This window comes from Fukomys damarensis, unplaced genomic scaffold (assembly GCF_012274545.1).
Source record: "Fukomys damarensis isolate Sample0158 unplaced genomic scaffold, DMR_v1.0_HiC HiC_scaffold_14, whole genome shotgun sequence".
Lineage (NCBI taxonomy): Eukaryota > Metazoa > Chordata > Mammalia > Rodentia > Bathyergidae > Fukomys > Fukomys damarensis.
The window spans coordinates 10,339,847-10,347,234 of record NW_022900926.1 but is presented as its reverse complement, the minus strand read 5'-3'; the positions used below and the strand labels follow the sequence as shown (position 1 = coordinate 10,347,234).

The 7,388-nt window shown below is 43.4% G+C and overlaps 1 pseudogene; it reads right to left on the bottom strand.

The window, feature by feature from the left end:
- Positions 1-6,651: 6,651 nt before the first annotated feature.
- Positions 6,652-6,777, bottom strand: LOC117286092 (annotated as a pseudogene).
- Positions 6,778-7,388: the final 611 nt, after the last annotated feature.

The window sequence follows — 7,388 nt, the reverse complement described above, 5'->3', positions numbered from 1 at the left end:
GCTCGGGAGCCCGGAGGAGGCGGCGCCTCCCGCGATCCGCCGCGGTCCCCACTGGGGGCGACTCTGGCGCGCGCTGCTCTAAACCTGAGCAGGATGGTCATGGTGGTGACACACCTGGTGCACTGCATCCACCGCAGGTAAGCGCAGCGTCTTTGCGCGGGTTTCAGTTTCCAAAGCATGGGTCAGTTTAGGAATCTGTGGCTCTGGGAAGGGGCTTTGGACCTTCTGTTTTATTCTCACCAGGCTAGTTGGTTCTTAAGGAAGACGGGGGAGAGAGACTTTTGTATGATTTGCACAACCCTGTCTGGTGGAGGTAAAGATGAGTAGCAGTGTTCTTTCCAACCTCTCCTTCCGGACTCTGAAATTTGCTGGCTTGGCAGAATTTTGTCTTCAGCCTCCGCGTTGTTTCCCTTTGAAAAATGAGATTAAAGGTACTTTAAAATTGTTCTTAAAGATTTCTGTCTAGGGAAAGGAACTGCAAGCAATACAGGTAAATCCAGGTGCCGTAATTAACAGCCTTTTCCAGATGAACGAGAACAGTTAATATTCGGCATTAATCTTGATCAACATTGAACATTGGATGATTGGGGGAAAAGTTCATACTGCAGTTATCTCGTTATGTGTTAGAAATAAACTGACAACACACGCAATACCGAGAAAACAACCCGAAAACCCAAGCACCGGGGGCTTACTCTTTGTAAATAGAGTCCGCAGATGTAAATAAAAATTAGCACTTCTCTGAGCAGAATAACTTCTCCACAGTGGTACCAGTTAGACAGTGAAGCCCTCCCCAAATGTAGTTGTTTTTATTTTTGGTGACAGTTGTGGAATCAAACCTACAGAAGGCTCTTCATGTGAAAGGAGAGAGACGAGAGCAAGATATTAGACCAAGTAGATCTGAATAAACATGCTTACCTGTGAGCTACCGAGGAAGAAATACTCAGGATGTGATAGCTATAGCTTCAATTGCTCTCAATCGGCTGGAGATTTTTAAAGAAAGGAATTCTTTTCCAAATAAGTAAGACAAGAGCCTACAAATACTGCCTAGCCTGTAGCAGTTGTAATCAATAACAGAAAAATATTTTCTTCCGATTTTGATATTAGACTTTATTTCTTGCTTGCAGATAAATTTACTAGTGACATACACACACACACACACACACACACACACAAATACAAATACACAAATGGGTTATTTCCCTAAGGTATCTGAAGGGATTTTTTTCATATTAAAAGCAAAGCAGAATATAAATCATGCACGGACAGATTTGCTTTTGAGTGGTAATTGGGAAAAACTTGGACTTTCTGGACAGATAATTGCCTGTCGAGCCTTTTTCAAAGCATCATTTAGTGTTCACGGTGCATTCCTGAGTGAGGCCATGAAAGTCTGAACAAAAGGACTGTCCCTGTAGACCAAATGTGACTTAGCTCAGGATCTGCAGTTCGCGAAACCTTGCTGTTGCCTGGATGTAGGACTTAGGCATGCCCAGGGGCCCTGGGAGATGAAGGCCTTGGGAAGTTGAGGAGGGAGCGTACTTCTGTCCTGCTGGGTCATTTTGGGTCATTTAGAAGACCTCTAGTGCGTCCAGGCCTCAGTTTGGTTGGCGTTAGAGAAAAGGGAGAGGCAGTCTTGAGGACCCTGTTTCCAGGAAGAAAGACTTCTACAAAGATACCGATTCCCATTTCCAGTTTGTTCTGGAGCAACTGGAGCCCAGCTGCACACGGTCAACAGGCTTTGATCATCAAAAGGGAGAAAGTCCTGTGAGGTTGGTTCCTTTCGGGGCTGCTTGGAAAGATCCATCCCTTCCTCCTTCTTTGGTGTAAATGCATGGGCCACTGTTCTTACTGCACCCCACTTTCAGAGCTGTGACCCTCTTGTGGCTGGAGAGAAGTTGCCTGGGGCCTGGACATTAAGTGTGGTCTCTGCCTTTTCCCTGCGGTACTGCCAAGGTCTGCATTCCTACCTCCCTCTGAGAAATTATCAGAAGCTTCCGGAGGCTCAGGAATTTAGGGAGAAAATATGCTCCCAAGTCCTTGTCTCGGCCTCCTGTGGGATGGCTTTTAGAAGGTGTCCTCATCGGTCCCTGGTCTGCAGTGACATTTCTGTTCAAGTGGGCACTAATGTTGAGAACAGTAGCAACAAAAGAAGAAAATGGGGTAGGCAGACTGTTCTGTCCCTTCCTCTCTCCCCCAGTTAGGATACAGGACAGGAAGTCAAACAACTCCAGTGCAAGCCATCTTGTGCCCTGTCACACACCTGTCCTCCATGACCCACAGTATTTTTCATTACCACAGAGAAAATGGGATGGGATCAACTCCCATGGTGTTAGCCTGTGCAGCGAATTCTTGAAGTAGAATTTACTCCATTTTGTCCTCAACAATTCAGTAGCGTCAGAACTTCAGTCCTAACATGTGTAAGAACATATTTTCCTTTTCAAATTTATGTCCGGCCCTCCTTTACCCCTTGCCCCTTTACCACTTTTGAGCTGGGATCAATTAAACTAATTTTGGGGATGAGACACGGGTTCAGCTGTAGCTTTCCCTTCTCAAAACCCAGACCAGGCTAACTCCTAAGTATTTTCAATAAAGAACATGTGGTCAAAAGTGTTATTTTACTAATGAAATGCGAACTTTCTCCACTGACTCCGGCATCTGATTTTTCTCAGCAATCTAAAAAGATAGCGAATTGCCTGTGTTTGTGTAGCGTGTGAGGTTGTTGTCCTGGACCTAGTCATTGATTGAATTTGATTGAAGAAATGAGTTTTCCATTGCTTAGATGATTCGTACCTTTGGTTTTAGCAATTTAATGGCAGGATAATTGTGTCTACACAGAAGTAGAGATGCATGTACATTAACTGGAATCTAGGCAGGAAGCCAGAAGTATCAAATTAGATGCAGGATTGATATATTCATGTCCACAAATGCCAGGAATTCTGTTGTCAAGGCTATCATTTGCTTTCCACCCAGCCAGTGTCTTTAAGATTGTCACCTCTCGGAGCACAGTTTGAGGGGACAGACTCATGCCAAGGATTGAGAAGAGCCCGGTGTTGTTTCTCTGTGACATTTTCTGGCCCAACAGCTCAGCAGGGCTGGATAAATGTGGGTGAGGGCTGCATCTTTGCAATGTGCCGGTCCAGCAGGAGTCCGAGTATTTGCACTGCTTGGTGCTGTGCCGAGCTGACAGAGAATGGGACTTGGCCCTAGGAGGCCTTCTCTGCAGGTGAGGGGGCGTGCTCTGGGCCTGGAACAGAGGTGAGGTCTGGGGCCATGGACCTGACCCCTGTTTGTCCTAGAGGTGGCTATAATGTGGGCCAGCACAAAGTTATTGTGGGCAGCTAAGTAAGAGAGACATCGATAGTCAGAGGGGAGCTGAGCCCTCCAGGAAGCCAGCACAAAAAATAAAGCCATCAAAATCATGGCTTATCTAAATAGAGCCAGGGCTCAGATTGGAAAAGCTATAGCCAGGCCTACATGGCTTTCTACATATAAATGGCAACTGGGGATTAAATTATAATTAGCAGCACCTGGTCCAGTGGGCCCCAAAAGGCATCAGGTGCACCAGAACATTTGGACTCAATCCCCTTCCCAGGAATGCCTGTGTTTTTCCCATGTGGCTTTGCTCCCTGACTCATTTCCCTATTGGGTCCATATTAGCTAAATGGCTGGACTTGTAATCCTCTAGGTTGGTTGTAGTTCAATCCACATTGCACCCACATTGCAACTTTGTGGTATAAATTACCCCTGACAAAGGGCCTCAGTGGCCACCCATTTGGGAACCCTCCTAGAAATCCAGGAGCTGTTCTTCTTGCCCTTGTTTCCAACAGAACTCTCCTAACTTCCTCCTTTAGTGGGTGACTTCATTTCTGGATGGTGCCCTGAGACCACAGACTGGGTACATTTGACTTCTAAGGGGTCAAGAGTTCTGTTTCTTCTGAATCCGTGCGTGTGCATGTGGCTGTGTCTGTGAGGCTGGGGAGGAGGCAGGAGATAAGGTAAGAGCAATGCATGCTTGAGGGCTGGAGACTGAATTTTTAAGGGATGGTGGGATGCTCTGGAGGATTTCACCTTCGAAAGCACCATGGCTGCTACATGGGGAGAGCGTGTAGGGTGAGGAAGGAAAGCTGAACACTTGAGATGCTGTTGTAGATGTGTCCTGATTGTTGCTTTAAAATATTAGTATTTTTGTTTGTATTTTACTTTGAAGTTTCTAGGGTGACTTCTCCTAAGTTAGTTTATGAGACTAAAAATGTAAGACTACACTTCTGTATCTGTCCTCAGATTTGAAATTCAGTGCCCCCACCAGAATAAGGTTTATCTTTGTATTCCAAGCTTTCTTTCTCCATTATGTCTTACTTTTTTTTTTTTTTTTGGTACTGGGGAATGAACTTGGGACCTTGCACTTACGAGGCAGATGGCAGAACCACTGAGCTAAATCCCCGGTCCTGTTGTTTTATTTTCTTTAATTAATTTTTTTTTTTTTTTTAGAGGAGGGACTGGGGATCGAACTCAGGACCTTGTGCTTGTGAGGCAGGTGTTGGCACCACTGAGCTAAATCCCCAGCCCCCTTTTGTTTTATTTTAAATTATTTGTGATAGTGTCCAGCATCTCTGATCCCCAGACTTCTCAGACATACAAGGGACATTTCCGTTTGCCTTCATTTTCTGAGTCTGTCTCCCGCCTTTCTCACAGGTTTACCCACAGCCCAGCTATGTTGGTCCCACTGCTTTTTGAATATGTTCATCTTTAGTTTTAAGTCTTTGGTGTTTCCTCCATCTGGTGTAGCATAACCAAGTAGCATAACCTATTCAGTGCTGGAGATGCAGGCCTGATATCATAGCCTGCTCTGTGCCTTCTTCAGGGCTTGTCAGTCCCTCTACAATCTGCAAGCCTTGTGGTCAGTGTTTCTTTCTAATTATTGAGTTTTTTCTAGACTGGAGCCTGTGCAGGAAGAGCTTTGATGTTAGGTGGAAGGCATGATGTGAGTGATAAGTGAACAAACACAACACAACACTTCCTTTTAAAGTCTGCCCCTCACCTGACGGCAGCCTCCAGCTCAGAAGTTGTGTGTATGAGCGGGTACACATTCATGGTTGTGGGGTGATGTGTTTTGGTCTTTTTTTTCCTTTCCCAACTGTTTCCCAACTATTCTGTCTTATTTCTCAGGAGTTGGCAAGTAAAAGCGCTGGGCCAAATCTGGCCAGGACAACTGTTTTGTAAATAAAAAGTTTTATTGACATTTACTTAAGAATCCTATACAGCAGAGTTAAGAATTTGTAACCCACTACGTGTCCTGCAGAGTTGAAAATATTTACTTGCTGGCCCTTGACAGCAAATGCCAATCTTTGTCCTAACCCATGGAAGAAGCTAGAAGCAGTATGATTGGAGTGATTGCTTGTAGGAACATTTCCCAAGTAGTAACTGTAAGGTTCTCATACAGAACAATGCATTTTTAAGGTTGATGTTGACTTGTATTTTGACCATAAGAAACCATAAAAGAAAATCTAGTATGAGGTCTCGTAGCTTTGTTTTAATAGTTACAACATGGGTGATTTGGACCTAATTTGCTTTTGGATTAAACAGTGATTCTCAACTTCAGCGTGGATTTGAATCACCTTGAAATATTGATAATTCACCTTTCTGATTTTCTAGCTGCCTGGGTCTGAGTAATGCTTCAAAAGGTACATGTGGCTCAGATGTTCCTGATGTTGCTAGTCCAGAAGCTGCACTTCTCAGAACCTTTAGTGGGGAGGGGTGGCTCTGGGCCCTAACCCGTGTTTCAGAATCACCTGGGAGTTGAAATAATTTTTTTAAAATGTGCTTAGATCTCACCTCAGAGTTACCACTCAGAATCCCCAGGCATGTTCTGTATTTTAAGAAGAGTGAGGCTGACATGTACTTACTTAATCATCATGCTTTTACAACTTCCCATAAGAGTTTTGCTGGCTCCTGCCTGCATAAAATGTTTTGACTGTAAGCTTGAAGCAACAGTTTGACACAGATTCTGTTACATTCTCTTGTTGAGAAAAATGTTAAACTGGAATTTTGTTTGCCAGTGGACTACAACGAAACTAGAGGCCGAAAAGGACTCAGTATCAAGCAAAATTCTTTTCCATTTTGATGGTAATTTTATAAGTGCTAGTTTGTAAATTCACGTTTCTGCTGTGATTGTGGTTCTTGCTGGACCCTTGTCCTTTCCCTGTTCCTTGAAGGTGAAATTTTATTTGGTGGGGGGCGGGCAAGCAGCCCAAGTGCTGTTTTTCCATGTTGTCATAGTAACGAGTGCCCTAGTGGAAGGGGATAAGATTCTTCCTGCCCCCTGCAGGGAGAAAGTGCCTGTCCCTTAGAAGCCCAAAGAGTATAAAGGCCCTGGGTGCTCCATTAGTACTTTTGTTTAGAGAATCAGCTTCCTCTCTACCACGTTTTCAGCAGACTGTATGTCTGCTTGTACATTATTTGGCTTCAGAATATCACAAATTGAGTATTGTGACAGAACACGTATTAGGCAAGATAACGGTGAAATAGTAAATGCGGAAGTTCTCAGCGTTTTGCCTTTTGGCAGTCAGGGTAGCCTCTGCGGCAATCATGGGCCACACAACAGACTCAGGGGCACTGTGTCTATGAAGGCCAAGCACATGTGCCATATGTTTGGCCTGTGTGTGTGTGTGTGTGTACACACATGTGTATATATATATGTATATGTACATACACACACACACACACACACATATATATGTGTGTATATAACTCTTGATCTTAGCCAAAAGGCCGAGAAGCGATTTTTCTTTGGTTTTAAAAGGGTGGGAATGATTACAAAAGCTTGGGTTTATAGATTCCTAAATCCACACAATAAAATAGCCATCAACTTCTCAAACTACATAACGTCACATTGCAGGATCATGATGACTAACGGGAAATGTTGGAATTTGCTTTTGACAAATGGCTTAACATGAATAATGTTCTCTAGTATGGAGGAGCTCATTTAATAAGTGCATTTGAATTACTTCAAGTTCCAACGTGGATGTTTTCAATGAAAATTTTTACTTTTTTTTTTACTTTTTTTTTTTTTTGCATTTCATGAAGATTAGAAAGGACATTTAGAAGCTATAATGAATTAAATAGATTAAATAGAAATGAAGACCTAAATTTTTTTTATTCTTTCCTCTGGATATAATATGCATATATTGCCTTCAGTCCTGCAAAGAGGAGCCTTTATTCCTAAAGATTTGTTTGATTGTTTTAGACAGAGTATCTAGCTAAGTTGCCCAGGCTGGCCTTCAACTTGCCATCCTCCTGACTCAGCCTCCTGAGTGGCTGGGATGACAGTTGAGTAGTATCTTGCCTGGTTTCCTAAGGGCTTATTTTTTTTTTTATTTTTTTATTTTTTTTAG